General features: G+C 40.3%; 1 pseudogene; it reads left to right on the forward strand.

The window, feature by feature from the left end:
* The first annotated feature begins 4,414 nt into the window (after positions 1-4,414).
* On the forward strand, positions 4,415-16,171 carry LOC107303515 (annotated as a pseudogene).
* Positions 16,172-19,838: the final 3,667 nt, after the last annotated feature.

The raw sequence follows: 19,838 nt of genomic DNA on the forward strand, positions 1-19,838 counted from the left end.
TACTTTGAGGAGCTTCTAGAGAAGGTCCGATGAGAGAATATGGGCCGGTCAGACACGTGGATCAATAGATAGCATAGTACTTGTTTCAATGAATGGTTCAAGAATCGTATCGCACGGTCGATCGATGGCCCAAGTGAACTACTGCAAAGGTTGGCAAGGGGCCCATGTTGGGATGTTGATACATGGCAAGGCTACAATATCCATGGTTACACATTCTACACCACTACACAACATGAGAAAAGCACTGTGCAAAGCAGCGGCGTCCGTATAGATGCATATCTGGATCAAGCTGGATCAAACACATACTATGGCCGCATTTAGCAAATTTGGGAACTGAACTACGTAAACTTCAAAGTGCCTTTGTTTCGTTGTACCTGGGTCAATATCCACACAGGTGTGAAAGTCGACAAGGAAGGATTCACGTTGGTCGATCTGGCCAAAGTTGGATACGCCGACGGACCATTCGTGCTAGCTAAGCAAGCCCAACAGATTTTCCACATACAAGACCATGCAAACAAGAAGCTTCATGTTGTTAGGGATAGCAAGCGAAGAATTGTTGGGGTTGACAATGTCGTGGATGAGGAAGAATACAACAAGAACCTTCATGTCAGACCTCAAATCAACCTCGAAGATGATCCCGAAGACGATGTGGCGTACGCTCGTTCGGACCATTCAGAGGGCATATCTTTGTAAATGAACTCTATATGTAATGTACCTTGCATCTGTGCGTTAATGATATGACTTTGGTAAAGTAATAGCAACTTTAAACTATATATGATATATGCAATTTTATCGTTCTATGATTTTTTAAAATTTAATAGCAAATTTAGTCTAGGTATGATTTTTTTAAAATTAATACAAATTGTTTTTGTTAGTAAAATTTAATACAAATTTAATAGCACATTTATTAGAAATTTAGTAAAAACTATTTTTCATATAATAGCAATTTTAATAATTCGTATGAAATGAATTGTAATAGTTACCCTATCTCTGACGGGCGTTGACATGAAGCCCGTTGGAGATTTAGTCATCTCTAACGGGCCGTATAACTAGGCCCGTCAGAAATGACTTACTCTCTAACGGGCTTACGCTCTACGCCCATCAGAGATAGGCTAGCCTCTAACGGGCTTAGGATAGACGCCCGTCAGAGATAGGTTGATTTAGGGTTTAGTGCCAGCCCACCCTCCTCGCACGCTCACTCTCAATGATCTAGATTCAGCCCTCCCCATGCCACGGGTGTCCCCGAGCCCTCCCCACGCCACGGCGGTCCCCGAGCCCTCCCCACACCGCCTCCGTCTCCGACACCGACAACCGCCTTCCCGAGGCCACCGACGACCTCCTCGACGCCAGCGCCGCCGTCCCTGAGCCATCCCCACGCCGCCTCCGTCCCCGACACCGGCGACCGCCTTCCCGAGGCCTCCGACGCCCTCCCCGACGCCAGCGCCGCCATCCCCGAGCCCTTCTCACGCCGCCGCCGTCCCTTCCCACGTCAGCGCCGCTGTCCCTGAGCCCTCCCCACGCCGGTGTCGCCATCCCTGAGCCCTCCCCACGCCGCCGCCGTCCCCGTCCCCGACGCCGGCGCCACCGCAGGTGAGCCGCCTCCCTCCACCTCCCGCTCGCTCGTTCCATGTCGCAAGTAGATTTATTTGTTTGTTTTGTTAGTATGTTAGTCACCCTGTTTGTTAGATTTGAACTTGTTAACAATTTAATTATGCCAGTAAGATCAATTCGGTCGTGGACGTGGAGCTCATTTTATGCACTTGATAGTTGCCGCACATCTACTTACCACTTATGATGTTGTCTTTAAATAAAGAATATATATGAAAAAATTGATGTAAGTATGCATATGGATGCTTGTTCTCAGATTGAAATATATGAAAATACAAATAGTGGTTGTGTCCAATTGATGATGTCGTGAGCAAACGAGAATTTTTGGTCAGCCTTAAGCTCAGCTTGTCTAGTCTCCTAAGATGTGTAACACATTTGGTCGCCGCCTTCGTGCGGTTTGACGGGCATGTCTTAGGCTGAAGTTGACTGGCATGCTAAGGCCAAAGAAAAATCTATCGTTTGCTTACTTCGTTGTTAATATGTCGAGATGTCAGGTAGAAAGCATTGTAACGACAGTTACTATAGGCTAGTTAATGTACACTGTGGTGGAAAATATGACCTTTTGCTAGTAGTACGTAAATATCACATCCACCTCATTGCGCTAGGGTGCACACGTCTTGAGGAACATACAAATAAAACAAATCAAACAAGTGTCAAGAAATGTGCATGCCCGTCGCGTGAGGTGGACGTGATATTTACATCCTAGTAGCGCACTGTCTGAATTTCCATCACGGAGACATCATTAGTTACCCTGTAATAACTACCGTACACAATGTAGATGAATCATTTTAGATTTTAGGTGTGTGTATGTCATGAGATAGTACTTACGACATTTTAACATTGCCTAGTAAGGTAGATCTAGGTCTTATCGCACAATGGTCCAATAGTTTTTAACATTCCTATCGTACAACAGTTAAACAAAAAATGACGCAGCAAGAATCGTCCAGTACAACATCGAGCCGGGCTCGTAGGAGCCAGAATAGGATTCCTAAGGAAGTCTACACCATAACGGATGTGGATGATCTCGGATTTCCCACAGCTCCTCCAAAAGCGGTCAAGAGGTTCTCAACTATATGCGGAGTCCTAGGTAGGCGAAACTTCACAATTACGAAGGACCACATTGACCAGGTCCAACAGTTGGAAAAAGAGGAGGCATGGAGGCAATTCAAGGAAAGCTTTGAGTACACTGGCTAGACTCAAGAAGCAGGCTATCCGCAAGATGGACAACTTGTGGAAAAACTTCAAGACCACGCCGGTGACCAAGTATGTCATGAACCCCGCGATGGTCGAATCGTACGCGAAGTACCTATTCATCACCAAGGAAGCTTGGGAACAGTTCCATGCCACGAAGTCAACGCCTGAGTCTCTGGCGAAAGGTGCGGCCTATAGGAATCTACAAGCAAGAAACATTCACCCGCATCCGCTCGGGACTACAGGGTACGCCGGGAAAATGGCGGAATGGATCAAGGAGGATTAAGCTGCTGCGGAAGCTAACACCCCTCCTGTTTTTGGTGATATCCCAAGTACCCGAGCCAGGAACTAGGCAAGGGCTAGGGTGAAGAAGAATAGGGACACAACACGCACATTCCCAAATGCCGAAGATCAGGCGGTCTACCAAAAGATCGTAAGTTTAAGACATAATTACAGTTAAATTTTATTGTATTGTCCTCTTGATTTAATTAGAACCAACATTACTACAGGTGGACTTGTCTGCTGAACGGCAATCCTCCCAATCAACGTGCTCACAAGGACGCGAGGATGACATCCTCAGTAAAGCATTGGGAACGGAAGAACACCGTGGAAGGACACGAGGCATTGGCACCAGCATTCCATGGAAGTTCGGGTTTCCCGAATACAGGTGGCAATACAAGAAGCTCAAGACCTCAAAGGCGGAGAAAGCAGCACGTCTGAAGGAACAGCTTCGGGAAGAGATTTGAAACGAGCTCATAGAAGAGTTTGACTCGAAGCTCATACAAGTGGAGGCTCGGGTCGAGGCACGCTTAAGGGAAAGCGAGCCCGCTCCCACCCCCTTACTAGGGACGAGCCCCACGCAGAGGCGTAGCAGCTGCGCTTCAACTGAGGCGGCGGCAGAACCACCACCGCCCCCCATGGCGGTGGACAACATAACGGTACAACCAACATACATTTCTTTTGGTGTCTTAGCAGTATAATACAATATGTCATATTCTAATAGCGCGTACGAAATGTATCGTAGGAACCCACCCCGTGCACCCTAGTCATTAAGGTGGCACAAGGAGTGGCAATTCCTGCCGTGGAGGGTTGTGCGTTCAAACCTATGCCAGAGACCCGAGTACATGGGGCGCAGCTGCTAGTTGGGCATGCCAAAGTTCAGGTGGACTTAGTGAAGCCTTATTGCGTTATCTTCACTCTCCCGCACCCACCGAATGACGAGATTCTAACACTTGGATCTACACGTGGGACGTTCATTCAAGGACAACATTCGGATCAATGTAACTCCTAGGCCAGCTCCAAGTACTCGTCCGCCGCCGCTGCCTCCCCGCCCAACTCTTTTATCTGCCCCTACTACCGTTGAAGATCCGCAGTTACAGTACGATACCGATTTTGGTGGAGAGGTCCGGAGGTAGACAGTATTGCACAACTCCCCCCGCCTGCCAAGAAGCTCAGGAGGGCAAAATCTTCCCCACCGCTGGTTGATACCCGCAAATAAGGGACATCAAGGGGGAAGGGAAGAGACAAGGTGGAAGGGACGCTCCTAGCTCCTAAGAAGCTAGATCTCAGCAAGGCGCCAACTCATCATAACCCTCCAACCGAATTCACGTGAGGCATGTCGTTCGTCGGGGATGATGTGTTATCGAAGATGGGCGACGCATGCAAGGAGTTGCACGGGTACTACATGGAGAGATCTAATGCAAGGAGGAAGAATAGAGACACCTTGCTCACAGGGCAACACGATATACAACCATTCCTCAGGCCTCCGGCCTTCATCGCCGTAGACTTCAGAGATCTATGGGACCTCTACAGGTTACGGTCTATCAACACCAACCTCCTTAAGTGCTACTCCTTGTAAGTATTGTTGCGTATGAAATATGGTAATAACAAACTATATATTACGCTTACTCGGATCCTTTTCTTGCATATAGGTTGACTTGGAAGCATGTCCATCGTCATGCACCCCATGTTGCCTTGCTCGATCCGTCTGTCGTCAATGAGACCACTTTGAAGACCGATCGAGCTAGCATCGTAGATTATTTGTACGATTGCTTATGGTCCCATCAAGACAAGGACTTCCTTATGTGCACCTACAATCAACAGTAAGCGTGAACCCTACTTACCATGAAAGGCGACGACGTGCATATCTCTAAGTACTTAACTATCAATTTATTTACGTCGTAGGGGTCACTGGATTCTTCTAGTCATAGTGCCGAAGTGGAGTTTGGTTTACTACCGTAACTCCAACATCAAAAAAACATATACAATTGGACGGCGATCGAAGCTGCCTTGAATGACGCCTGGGTCAAGTACATGGCAAAAGGCGGAAGGCATAAGGACAGACATCCCACGCTCGTCACAAGAAAGACTTCTCAATACGTCAACAAGTTGGTGACCAGTGTGGGTTTCACGTCTGCCATAACATGAGAAGCTTCGTAGACAAGGTGGCCTTGCTTGACCTTGAGGTGTGTGATTCGGTTATTTATTATGTACGTAGGACGACAACTCGCAACGTATGTAGACTAACTTTGTGCCTCGCATGCAGGATAAACTCTCAAAGATGCTAGAAAACAATTTCGATATCATTCAAGAGGAGATAACATGATTCATACTTGATGATATCTTGTTAAGCAAAGGAATTATTAGAGTCAAGTGTTAGCTAGCTCGTCTATGAATGCTTCCACATTTCTAATGCTTGTGACAAACATCAATTTGTGTAATTATATAATCATTGAATTGTGTTGAACAAGAGTTGTAATTAATTCTATACTTGCGACATAAATTTACAATGCTTCGACAATTACTGCACTTAAGTCGATCTAATATGTATTATTTGTTTTTCTGGATTGCATAATGTCTCAGTTACTAATTGATTACATCTTAACTTGTTTTAGTCTATAACTCTGCTTTGGTGGGCTAGAAAGGATGTGAATGTATATGTATAATATTTTATGAATTGCTTTTGCCGTGATGGAATATGTGAATGGACTGAAATGTGTATATATATGTGATGGGAATGGACTGAAATCTAGGTTGCTAGGATAAATCTGTATATAAATCTGTATTTTCGCAGTGGGCATAGCTAGCAAAGGCCTGAGGCTAGCAAAAAAACAAATTTTATTTTTTTACTAACCTACTCATCAGTGACGGGCGTACTACCTAAGCCCGTTAGAAATAAGGTCATCTGTGACGGGCTCTAGAATAGGCCAGTAAAAATATAGTCATCTATGACGGGCTTAAGGTTCGAGCTCGATAGAGATAAGGCCATACGAGCCAGGTCAATTTTGACTCCTCACGTGGGTCAAATCTATCTGTGACGGGTCCTTGTTTTGGCCCGATAGAGATAGAGATAAATACTTATCAGTGACGGGCTTGTGTGGTAGCCCGATTGAGATAGGCTATCCGTGACGGGCTAGGTCTAACTCGCACCGTTTGGTCAAGCTTATCTCTGACGGGCATGTAACTCGGCCCGATTGAGATAAGCTCCATCCGTGACGGGCTTGTGTCCGATTGAGATGTTAGCACACATCAGTGACCTTTGCTAACTGACGAGGGCGCTGCCCGATACAGATGATGCTTTTAACCCGTTAGAGATAAGGGATCCCGTGCTAGTGAAGTGCATGATTCTACGTCTTCCCATTGACGAGTGCAAGCTCTACAAAACACAATTGTACGAGCGGTTTCATCTACAAAATTCCCCTGGAAGCTAGCAACGGGAAAATGGTCTTTCCCCCAACAGTTAATAGATTGCCGCTAACAGGAAACTGACGGTGGCACCATTTTATATCTAAAGGCACTGCCTAGTTGAAAAAGATCCAAAATCATAATATCTAGTATGTTGGTTGTTTCGCTTATATTTAAGACAATACAGGTACACCTAATTTATTCAAATGATATTAGTCATTCATAGAGAATATTGTTGAATCACCTATCAAGGGCGTCAAGGCCCCGGGTAGCTAGGCCGCGGCCACGTAATTCGTAGCCGGAGTCCGTCTTCCCCGGAGTCCGTCTTCCCCGGCGAGGTTTTACCCCTCAGCCGTGGGTTCAGGTTTAGGAGAGAGGAGAGGAGAGGAGATTAGATGAATGATTCTTGATTTCTTTTTCACAGTGCTGATTACAGACTCTAAATAGCCCCAGGCATGCCTACATGCAATTAAGGGGGAAATAAGGAATCTTAGCCACTCATGTTGGCTTCCTCAGCCGCGCGCTGGGCGTGCTCTGTGTCCCGGCGCACATCACGCGTGCGACGGCGTCTCCCATACGTGCGGCCCCACATGACATCACCCTTGCTTTTTTTCCTGAAAACCATATAGTTTATTCATCTTCGTCTTAGAAAGTATTAGAAAATTAATAACTAAGGTTTAAACTTAAATATTTATTTTTTGTTGTCTACTGCTTCTGCTTTTGCAAAGAGAAATACAACTATTTTTTATAAACTATTCTAGGCATGAACACATCACTTGCCATAGTCAGAGAGCATCTTGCCCTGCTTTCCATTTGTTTCTTGTCTGTTCAGATGCAACCAGAATGCAGAAAAGGTGTCACAGAATGTCTGGAACTGCTCCATATGCAGGGGCATGTGTAGTTATCGCTTATGCAGGTAAGTCATGTTAAGAATATGTATGCCATGTGTAGTTTTTAGGTATGCATTTGATCCTTTTTATTTGGCAGAAAGAAGAATTGGAGGATGCTGGCAGAGGTAACAGATCATAACGTCAATACGTTGTACTATACTTCGGTCCATAAATTGTTGAACAAGGGTTCATATATGGTGGCTGCTGCAGATATATTGATATCAACCCCTCCAGAGGTGAAGTGCCAATGATTTTCTTCACAACTAGAACTTTTTTCTTTGGATTATAAACTTAATTGCAAGTTCAAAAATCATAATGTCTAGTAGGTGAGTTGTTTGTCACTTCTCTTAAATTTATCATAGATGCATCCAATTTATTCAAAGCAGTGTATCCTGTGGCTACATGTTTCAAGTCAAAAGATGCAATAAGCTTTCTCGCGCATGTTAGCTGTCCATGGAGCCCGTAGCGTTGTTGCATCACTGCATGTCTTTTGTTTCTGAAAACCTTATAGTCTAAAAAGGCATCTTCAAAATAATTGATTTTTCTCTTGGTAAGTGTTACAAATTAGTATCAAAGGTATAAATTGAAATATTTAATTGTTTTGTCCTTTACCTCTAGCTTAAGGAAACATTCTATTTCACTTCCTTAGCAGTTCTTATCATTTAATATCCATCCCTTTGGTCTTATTGACATAAGAGATGTAACACCTGAGATGTAACACCTGTGCCGCGTAAAGGGTGCTAACCTCCTAAAAAGGCATCTTTAAATAATTAAATCCCTTTCGAGAGAAATAAATGATCAAATAAGAAATACAACTGATTGGTTTATAAGCTATGAGGCATGAAAACATTACATTGTGTAGCTTCTGCGCTGGGACTTCTAATGATAGAAATAAGTTAGATTAATCCAGTTCTTTTAAAAGGACTTTTGTCCAGCAGATGCGACAGAAACAACAAAAAAAAAGGGTTATTTGGTTGTAATACCTGCACTATTAAGCGTGTTAGGTGAGGGTCGAGCCGTTTCACCATAAAACGATATAGCCATGGTGCTAGGCCTTTCCATACGACGAAACTAAAAGGACAATAGAGATGCCAACTAACGATGATAGTTTAACATCATAGAATGGAAAATGCTATTTACAATTTAGGGGGCATTTAAATGGTTTACATCTGTTACAAGTATCTTACCATTTATATTTGCATGCCATGATCTGGCACTACTGGCTTACACCCTTGCTTCCAGATTTTTACATTAAATACCTTCCGTTTTCTCACCTATGAAATTAATGCATATATATATACACACATCCTTGGAGCAAGTTGTGAGCTGTACTTCATTTGATTTTACATCACAAATTTGCGATCTCCGTTTTGCCCAAGCATTTTTTTTCCATGATGGCTGGCAAGGCCTGCCACCAGGTGAATCACCGCAATCGTCTTCTCTTCCCTTTGCTATTCTGTTGCTTTTTTGGGTCGCATGGTGTTTGTTTTGATGCTTTGATTTCTCCATTCCATCCGCAGTGCCGTCAAAAAAAGGTTTTCATTGAATTAATGGTTGCCCTTTCAATGTAGTTACCAAAGATAGTCTCCATGATTTTTTTTCTTGTTTCTATGACATAATATTTTAAGCTCCATTATCTTATAGTATACACTAGTCTTATATATCGTATTGTGAATGGAATGAAAAAAAAAAAACTTTGATGCAGATTTTTCAGATAAGGAAGGGGCAACCTGAACAAATTCTACAAGACATAGAAAGAGGTCCAGAGCTTGAAGTAGTACCTGAGCTTATTGTGGACTTTCACAAAAACTTGCTGTCAGTCATCAAAGAAGACAAGGGAGAGAAGTAAATACAATCCAAATCAACGTTTCCTTCCTTTATGTTCAAATTTTGTTATTAAACAAACATTTAAGGTTATTTTGTTTCTAGGCGTTTGATCTATACATAACAAATGTAGATGCATGGATGAAAGATTTAGATGCTTTTATCAAGGAATCAGCATTTATGTCAAAGGAATTGCATCTTGAGTGTTTAAACGGGGGAGTGCCAGGATACAACAAGCTCAGTCCTTCCTGTAAACTTCACATACTCAATTTGCTTTGGGACGAGGCCCTCTGTACCACGTAAGTACATCTAACTGCATTTGCTGGAATAGTTTACTTTACTATAATGTCTATAACCGTGCCTTAACATTTGATCAGAAAGGTGAGAAAATTGATTGAAGAACATAATGACAGTGCAGATGAAAGGAGGAGCATTGCCAATGCAAAAGTGCGGGCTGCAACAGCAAAGGTCCTTGACACTGTCAAGCTTATTATCTTTTGTCTAGTTACTCAATTGTATTTGTAGTAATAAGAAACTTCTATGTCATGCTGGAAAAGGAACGAAGAGAAAGGTTAAAGAATGAAATGGAGGGAGGAGCAATACCTATTGAAGGAAATAGTAATCAGCTTACTTCTCAGGTGGTGTTTAGTTGCCAATATTTTTTGACAAAAACATCACATCGAACGTTTGACCAGATGTCGGAAGTAGTTTTTGGACACGAATGAAAAAACGAATTTCACGGCTAGCCTAGAAACCGCGAGACGAATCTTTTGAGCCTAATTAATCTGTCATTAGCATATATTGGTTACTGTAGCACTTATAGCTAATCATGGACTAATTAGGCTCAAAAGATTCGTCTCAAGATTTCTTCCATAACTGTGCAATTAGTTTTTTGGTTCATCTATGTTTAATGCTTTATTTAGGTGTCTAAAAATTTAATGTGATGTTTTTGGAAAAAAAATTAGGAACTAACAAGGCGGCCTCAGATAAAGGAGGCAAAAGAAGTCAAGCTGACAGCCATAAAAGGTTTGAACAGTTTGACTGGACATGTCTACATCTCTTTGAACTATATTTGTCTCCACCTTTATGCTTGTTTCCCTGAGAAGGTCTATTTCCTTTTTATAATAGAGATTATGTGAGGGGGCATCCTATAAGAGGATCAGCCATATTACATTAATGAATTGAGCAAGGAATTAATCATCTATTTCTCCCTCCGGTGCATACGCAACCGTTCCTAGTTGCAGGGGTGTAAACAGGACGAGTATTTCTTGTTTGCCACCTTAACTGATGCTTACGGGAAGGATACGGGAGATAAAAATGAATACCTAGTTTGCTTCCGAATCCAAATCGACAAAAAAAACATGATAGAATATAGGAGGATTTGGTTCCGCTCAAATGCCCATACTATCAAGACATAACAAAGTTCGTTGTGACTCCACTTGTGAACATGATAAAAGATTAGCTAATTATCATGTTACAAGCTCACAAATAATATGGCAGGTTTTCCATCAATATATCGTTGAATAGATCTTTTAACACTCCAATTTCAAGTAGGTCTAATATCCATGAATTAGAGATCAAAGATATAATTGTTCCTAATTATCCTAGCCCATAACAAATTAGAGCTACTGCAGCATCCGTCCATGACATTTGGAGGCAATGGTTACGAGACCAAGGATGTGACTATGCTACTACAAAAGGTCAGGGTGCAACAACATGCAAACGCCAAGGAGGGCTTAGCACTCTTGTTGTAGTTGCACCTCATCGGTCAGATGGTGGAGGTGAACTGCATGCTAGGAATACAGGGTGGCACCATCATCTCCATGGTCATAACTTGTGAGGAGCACCCAACAGTGCTCGATTCCCAGTGAGAAAAAAACTTGCAACCATCACCATGAGCCTAGACAAGCATATGATGCCCTATTAGCATGCACCATTAAGCTCGTGGAAGGGGCCACTGGCGAAGGGCTAGATATATAGCGTGGAACTTCAACTAGCATTGCTAGCTTGTTTCACACACGTTAGATAGAGATAGGAAAGGTAAATGGGTTTCCATTTCCAAAATTTGGAATTTCTGGATGACAAGGAAGACTCTACCGCAGTTAAAGAATTGCGTGCAATATCTTTGCGGCCAACACATGATGCAGGAAGAGAATATATTTAACATATTTTCATCAGGTCAATGGTGCCCAACAATGGTACATGCAGCTCAAAAGCGACGAGGGTGAACTACTATGAACTCATTTCATAGTGTACTTGTGTTTTGGGCTCCCTCTGCATGCCAGCGGAGCTCACCAAACTTCTACGCACTCCCTCTATGGAGGACTACACCAAACAATTCTTCGTGGAAAAGACGTTGATGATCTGATTACAACCGTATAGGATGTTGTGTTGTGTCTTAGTGATCGATACACCTCTCCAGGAATTATTGATCTTGCCAATGGCCCGATGTAGATCAACCTTACTCTTGCAAGCAATCGAGAACAAGCAAGAATAAAATAGAAGCAATCTAAATTGCAAATATGAGTGAAACTAAGATAAGTTGAAACACTTAATAAGGTGTGGTTCTGAACAATAACTGGGCAGTCTAACCGACACGCACATTTACAAGCCAAGTAGTAATGGCTAAACTTTCAATTAATCAAAACCCCATAACCCTGAAGGGTAACTAGCTATGTAAGGAGTGGAGGAGGTCATAGGGGCGTCCTCCCTTTGTTTGGGGCACAACTCCCTTGGGCTTCTCTTAGGCTGGAGTCCCAGACAAAGTTATAGCCCATATGCCCATAAAAGGTGATGTAACAGTTTGTTTATTTAATTTCTGGTGAGTCAGAAGGAATTTGAAAGTGAGGCTGGATTCGCTGGAAAGATGATTCCGAAAGTTTTCCATCAACTACTCGTGGGCCTAAAACGGACCGTTTAAAATCAGCACCATCCCAAAAATTCGGACAACTTGATCTCAATATCTTTTTGTTGGCATATGATGTGAGCAATGGTCGTATCCATGGTTGCCATGTTCACATCACAATCGAGCAAAAGGTCTCGACGATGTTTACATGGTGTTGTAAGAGTCGTGTAGAATCGACGTTGACTGGCAAGCCCCTCTGACATTGGAGATTGCCATGAGCCTGGCACGAGCATGTGAGTGCAGCTCGTAAATCACGGTTAATCAGGTGGCAGTGGATGCCACACCGCACCCGTGGTGCCACTGCCATGACAAGTTGCGTGGCTTCTCTGTCGGTGCGACGTACATCCACATCCACCGGTTGGTCCTGGTTAGATATGGTGGTTCACTATTGCCACAATGGTGGTGAGGAAGCTAGGACCATGTTAAAATTGTGATGAAAAATATATCCTAATCATGATTACAAACAAAATTGTTGCTTATGAGTTCGCACAAGGTGCTTTGGAGGACTTGGAGGGTGAGACAACCAAACTGGAGACTTCCTCCAAGCTTGATTCTAACTTGTCTTTCAACGTAGGGGCGGGCCAACTGTTTCTGTAGGAAGGGAAAGGTGGTATTTTGGTCAAGATCGCGGCCACGCATCACTTAATGCAAATAGCGCGGTGCAGATTGCAGCCAACCACAGGCAGGACAATCAATGGGGATTAGTTGGTATCTTTAGCTTTCTTTCTTAGAAGAAGATTATTTCCATTTTATTAGAGATTATGAATTAAGCAAGGAATTAATAAACTCTTTCTCCCTCCCATGCATACGCAGTCGTTCCTGGTTGTAGGGGTGTAAACATGACGATTATTTCTTGTCTGCCTGCCTAAACTGAGGGTTACGAGAAGGATGCGGGGTGGTTCCCTTCTGAATCTGAATCCCCCAAAAAAATGTGGTGGAATATAGGAAGATTTGTATCCTCTCAAATGTCCTGTACTATCAAAGACATAACAATATCCATTGTGACTCCACTTGTGAACATGATAAAAGATTTGCCAATTACCAAGTAACGAGCTCACAAATAATATTGCACAATTTTCCTCAATATATTGTTAATTTTTTAACACTCCAATTTCAAAACAGGCTTAATGTCCACGTATTAGACATCCAAAGAAATAGTTACGAAATCTGATTTCGAGTAGTGTTCTTACGGTCACAAGGCGACCCACCCCTACCCAATTGCATAGGCGATGCCTAGTCTTTAAGGCGAGTGTAAGGCGACCCCTATCACACGTGAGCATGAGGCATATGTAGGGATACGGGTAGACTACAGAAACATAAAAAACAAAATTTTCTTCCATATAAACCAGGAACCATGCAAGGTGTAGATCATAGATAGTTACCGCGCGGCGCACTGTGCAATGGAAGAAGGTACTAAAAGCCAAAGTAGTAAATAGGTAGAGGAAGTAGATGATCATTGCAGCTTGATCTTCTCTTTCACACACATGCACTGACGCATGTTTGTCGATTAGCACCACGATCTGGCGATGCCTCTTTTGGTATCCACGAGTACAGGGAAGAAACGTCATGCGCAGATGTGCTAGAGTCCACGCGTGACTGGGTTTTTGGATCGGGAGGAGAACAGGAAGACGGGTAGGGTTTTTCTCGTACCAAGCTAGCCTCCTCGCCCCTGTATATATAAGACCCGAAACTATGCCTCCAAGGCCCGTACGAGTTCTATTCAGACTCCTATCCAAACTGAGCCCGCATTGGATCAGTATCCAACTCCCATATTCTAGCGCATTAAGCATGTGACCCATAGGTTCACGAATACTCGGTTGTAATCCGAAAACTCCTTTCTAGTTCACGTGCCAATAACGGCCCATAGTAGAACATATTGACCCGCCGAATATTCATAAAGATCACATCGGCTGAACTTAGAATGTTATTAATCCCTTTGCCACACGATATCGATTAAGCTCAATGCTAGATATGTGCCATTCTTTTTCAATTGTTTAATCATTCTCTCGATCCTGTAATAGATTACTTAACTTATGATTGACTGCTCAATCACTCTTGGCATGGCCATGCACTTTCATAATCTATCACATCGAGGGGCCTAAAGATATCTCTCCAAATGAAGGGGCAAATTCTATCTTGATTATTCACATATCACTACATGTTTCATGATAGGCCCGAAGACTACCTTTATAACTACCTAGTCACGATGTAACATTTAGTAGTCCCTAAGCAAACCATTACACATATTGAGAACCATGATAATCTCAATTCAAAGGATTATACATCAACACATAGCGAGAACACTGATGGCACATCATATATAGCTCTTGCAGTGTCTCATGTTGGATCTATCCAACACCATGTTCTCCAATACGTGCCCACACGATCGATTTGGTATCTCCATACCATGATCCATGAGACATGATCATCAATTAATACATGTGTTGATATCTAATCACATTTGTTCACATGTGATATTTAATCAGGGAGTCTGATGAAATAGTAACTTACAACATAATAAAGAGTCTCATAAACGAATCACATATTCATTAATCAATAATGTGTCATCTATCTCAAGGAACAATGTAGATAAATATATAAACATAGTATGTGATACAATTAACCATCTCTATGATTGCCTCTAGGGTATATCACTAACAACAAACTAGAGATCTAACGATATTTCAATGGGAATATGAAAATAAGGCAAAAAGTCAACAAGAAGCTAGGTGGTGGCCACAGTTTGCTTCCCGTTGGCGCCCTGATGCCTAGGAGACTCTTTAAGAACCATGATTCTGAGAAAAAAAAGGTATGGGACAGGATTGTGGATAAGTTGTACGATATGCAACACTATCCAACACTAAATGAAATTTTGGGCTATGATATGTGAATAGTGTGATCTGACTGTATCCAACTTGATTACACCGATTATGTTACTTGTCCCTCTTCCCAAATTACCGAAGCCCATTTGCTATAACTTCGAAATGCATATCTGTAGTGCCTGATGTTTATAGTGTTCATATGCTAGAGTATGATACATTTTACGGCAATGGATCTACTTAAGAGTGCATCATAGCTCCTAAAGCATATCAAACCTATACATTCCAGATACCATAGCTATTAATCAACCTTTTGTAAACACACATCTGTAGTCACAGAGTTATAGTGTTCTTATGCTAGAGTTGGATACATTTTACGTGTTTATGGTGGTTCAACTAGATGGAACTGGATGGGTGTGGAGGCATTGTGGCCAATGTGTTAGTAATTAAAGTGGGGATCGTACCTAGTTCTGTTACTAATGTCAATAGGAGTGAAATGTGATAAGGTTATCTGTAAATAATTAATAGAATTATATATCGTGTTTGGAAAAGAGAGAATGCTCGAATACAAACCAAGAAGGGTTCATTATTATCTTTATATCGTTCTCTTAAATAGAAAATGCATCATTAATACTTTAGTATGAATAACCTAGTGTAGCTTTCTGGTCGAGAAATCAAAACATTATAATAGTCTATAGCAAGAGACGCTGATCAAGTATTAATCATTTACTTATTTTGCCTTCTTTTTTGAAGGCAACATTCTTTTACTTCCAGTTTTTTGTTTATCCTTTTCTCTTCATATTTAGAAAGTTTGAAGAAATAGAGAGTATGTTTATCTTTCCTGATTATATATTCACTGAATGGTTTGTCTTTTCCTTAAGACTTTAATAGTAGTGAAGGCTGAACTAATTAAGTGTGTTTTACTAAATTCTCTTGTTTCACTTCACTGTGCCAACAATAGAGAAGAAGCTGGCAAGAGTCCATAGGAGCAAGCCCTTGATGTTAAAGGGCAGGGAGGCATATTGGAAGCTGGATGGCTATTCAAAAAATAAAATGATATTGATGCAAGGTTTGTTTGGTTTTAATTACTGTACAGTAAGATTCTATTTATCCCATTTACAAAAGGAATCTGTGATAAGTAATGCTTTTTTTTCAGAATTTGTTAATGTGGATTTTACTGGAAATGACATCTGGTTGGATTCACTGAAGATGAAGAAAAAATAATTGAAAGGCATGCAGCTATAAGGTAACCAGTTGTCATGCTGGTTTACTTATGTGTCGATGTTTCCTAAATATTGCACCCTTGTTTCAGAACTTGTATGACACCAAAATTTTGTTTTTGAGGAAATTTCATCCAATATTTAATTTTGTAGACTGCAGTGGAACCAGTAGTTATAGTAAAAAAAAAAGAGAGGCATTTTCATCTTGTTTGACTTGATAGCTAACAGTGTAGTATACAACAACGTTAATTGCTGCATACTTAGTAGCTTCAACTTTCGAAATTAATGTTTTCTAAATGATCAGATTGATAAAATACTATTATGAGTTAATTTTCTAAAAAAAGTTCTATTGTATTATAGTTTTTAAACTGGGAAACAGTAGGGCAGTGCCAATGTACTGAATTGAATTTTGGGTTAAAAAGTTCTCGTGTTATAAATATGAAATAATAACTTTTTAGCTAAAAAAGTGTTCTCTTTTATGATTTTACCAACAATGTTTTGTATACTTGTCAAACAGAAAGCATCCCTTCACTTATGCCTCTTAAATCTTAAAGAGACATCCAAGTCTTAGTGGCTCTCCATCAGATGGTGGGAAATTTAACTATTTACCACTCTTAGATTTACCATTTAATTGACGCGTCTATAACATATGGATCCATATGTTATATGTTATAGACACGTGGAGTGACAAATATGTAAACATGATACTATAGCAGTGTAAAAAAATTAAATGCCCTGATGATGGCTGTGTTTGCTGGGTTGGAACTGTCCCTCATCATGACACGGTCTATCATGGGTATCAGGTAGAGAACCTTATACAAAAACAACTTTGATCCAGGCTGAAGGGGTATTTCATCTATATTAAGAAGTTGAGTTGGGGGTGTTTTATCTGTTATTTGAGTTATGGGTTGTCATTCGTGCTTCAGTGGTTTTTTTTTTGTCAAGTGCACCAGCGGTCTCTAAACTTGTGTGCATGTATCATCTAGGTCACTGAACTCCCTAAACTTGGAGGGAGGGCGGGGATCCCCTTTTAGGTAATGGCATAGCGTCTAATTAATAGTGCTTAAATTAGATTGAGGGTTTCATTGTTTTTTATTTTTTATTTTTGATGTAGTAGCGATATCAAAGTAGTTTCTGCACACTAAGTAACAATATCCATTTCAAAGGTACAGATATTTTTATGCATATACATGATAAAGCTTACAATGATCTTTCTAAAAAAAAGTTTACAGTGTCGGCCCATGCATTCCATAGCGACGACAACAACAACAAAAAGAACAGATGGAACTTTTAGTCTTTATTACAGTCGGTTTATTGTGAAAAATCTGCTTTAATCGTCATCCCTTTCCTTTTTTTTGGTTCACCAGAGGGATTATGCCATCTGACTAACCATACCCTGACTTTTCATCTAATCTGAGAATAATTATAATGACTTTTCTTATTGATACAGTTCTTGCTATTAATACTTTATATAGGTCCCAACTTGAGAAGAGAAATCATATTCAGATACTATAAGTACTTATCTAATTACTCCAGCTCTTCATGTGGACAAAGGTATATATATATATATATATATATTACTACCAGGTGTAGCTACTCTCTGCATGTTTACGATAAAAAACTTTTTCATAATTGTTTCTGCTCCCACCCAACAGAAAGTATAGACACTATTAAATCTCATGTGAATAATACAACTATATGTATAGAGTTTGGAGAGAAGAAATATGTATAGATGTGTTTCTGCACCTTAGACGTAAAGGGAGTAGCTACACCTGGTAATAGGATAAAGGCTTCCATATATATATGTGTGTGTGTTTTATTTGATTCTATATACTGCATTTGCATTATCATTTGAAATTAATTCAGACATTTTTACTGAATTTGAATATTTTATCAGTATGTATACCTCAAATGTTATATCTAAAACAGTGCTTTAAATGCATACTTTTAGACGACATTTTCTTTAAAAAAAAGACAAACTGTCAAAGTTAACAAATAAATAGTAACCAATGATAATTATTTGAAACCATAGGTGATAGATAGTACATAAAAGGAACTCGAACAAAGTTCCTAGATAGATTTAAATTAGATTAGTTACCAAATTACATATGGCGTGGACTCTTTTAATCAGGACTGTTACAATTCGGTTTCCACTTGAATGGTTTGTTAGGTCAATTTATTTGACACATACGCAACATCGATGAACTCTAAGTGTGACTCATGACACGGCCTTTATAGGATCATCTATCCTATCAACAGTAATATCTTTCTAATTAATGTAAGAATCCCTAGAAAATGTCCAATTAGTATTAGTATAGAGAGAGGCAGGTGCTTGTTACTAATTTTACAATGGAACGTCATGACTCCTAAGACCCTTTTAAGAAACTCCAGCTTCAGTGACATGTATATATAATCTTTGACTTAACATTTAATTATGGTTAAAATATCTTGTGTAGTATCTATTACATCAGTTTCAGATTAAAAATCACAACAGTTTTCCTACAAGTATTTAATTAAAAGTTATATATTTTTTATTCTAACTTTCTAAAAGTCTGCATTTTTGTCAATGGAGTGAGTATTGAACTAGCACCGATTAATTGTGGTGGATTTGTTAACGTACTCATCGTGTAGCATATAGGGTTTTACACTGGTACCCTACTTTTTAGTACATGTATGGTGATTTAGCTACTTAGGTCCATTAATTTGAGCAATTGAATTGTGATTCACGGAATCTAAAATAATGATTTTCACGGCAATCACTATCTATATACCATGCCTAGTTACAAATGTTCAGTTGAGAACGTATGATTGTTGGTGTTTTGTTTTGATTTCCAGGTGGATGTAATATGCTAGCTGAGAAATGTGGAGGGTGTCGATCTTAGACCCATAAGAGCAGGTACAATAGAGGTGCTAAGCTGACTCAAAAAAAAATATGGCTGAGTTGGCAAAAACAAAGAAGGGAAGAGAAGATAGATAGATGTTTAATTTAGAGCCAGGCTGCACACACAAATCAAGAAAAAGTACTACTTATAAGATAAATAAAGAGTAGTGATAGGGTACATAAAGAATATAATATTATTATCATGATAGAATAAGCTAAAAATTAAAGTCTCTTATTATATGTGTGAGCTATAAAATTACTTGCGTACGACATGGAATAAAATTGGAGTAGAAAACTGATGCTAGTATTGATCTTGCTCTAAGCAGATTCTATCGTTCTTGCTACCTACCGCTCCACAGCAATAAACAATCGTAAATGTCTGAAGCTTTTGTAACCGAAGTATATCTGTCAGTGTCAGGATGCCACCTTTTTGCATGCTGGATGTTCCAAAATTAGAGAGAGAGAGAGGGAAAGAGAGCTTTACTCTGAATTTTTCCCATTTTACCATTTGAACTCTTGTTTGTCAACCGTTCTTTAGCAACAATGAACTATAAGAGCTAATTTCGAACAAACCAATTTTACAGTAATTTTTAGGGCATGAATTCTTTGGAAAAATTCCCTATATGCTTTTTTGGATCAAATAAATGAACCCTTTAGATTTTTTGTGGAATGACCTAAAATATAAGAATTTTGGTGGAAATCTACCATGAGTTCCAACATATTGGATTTTGTTTGTCACTCTCTCCATCTTCCTGTACGGGTTTACTGTGAAGCAACCAAACAATATGATTGAGCGATTTTTGTGTTTTATCTATA

The sequence above is a fragment of the Oryza brachyantha genome, chromosome 2 (assembly GCF_000231095.2).
Source record: "Oryza brachyantha chromosome 2, ObraRS2, whole genome shotgun sequence".
Classification (NCBI taxonomy): domain Eukaryota; kingdom Viridiplantae; phylum Streptophyta; class Magnoliopsida; order Poales; family Poaceae; genus Oryza; species Oryza brachyantha.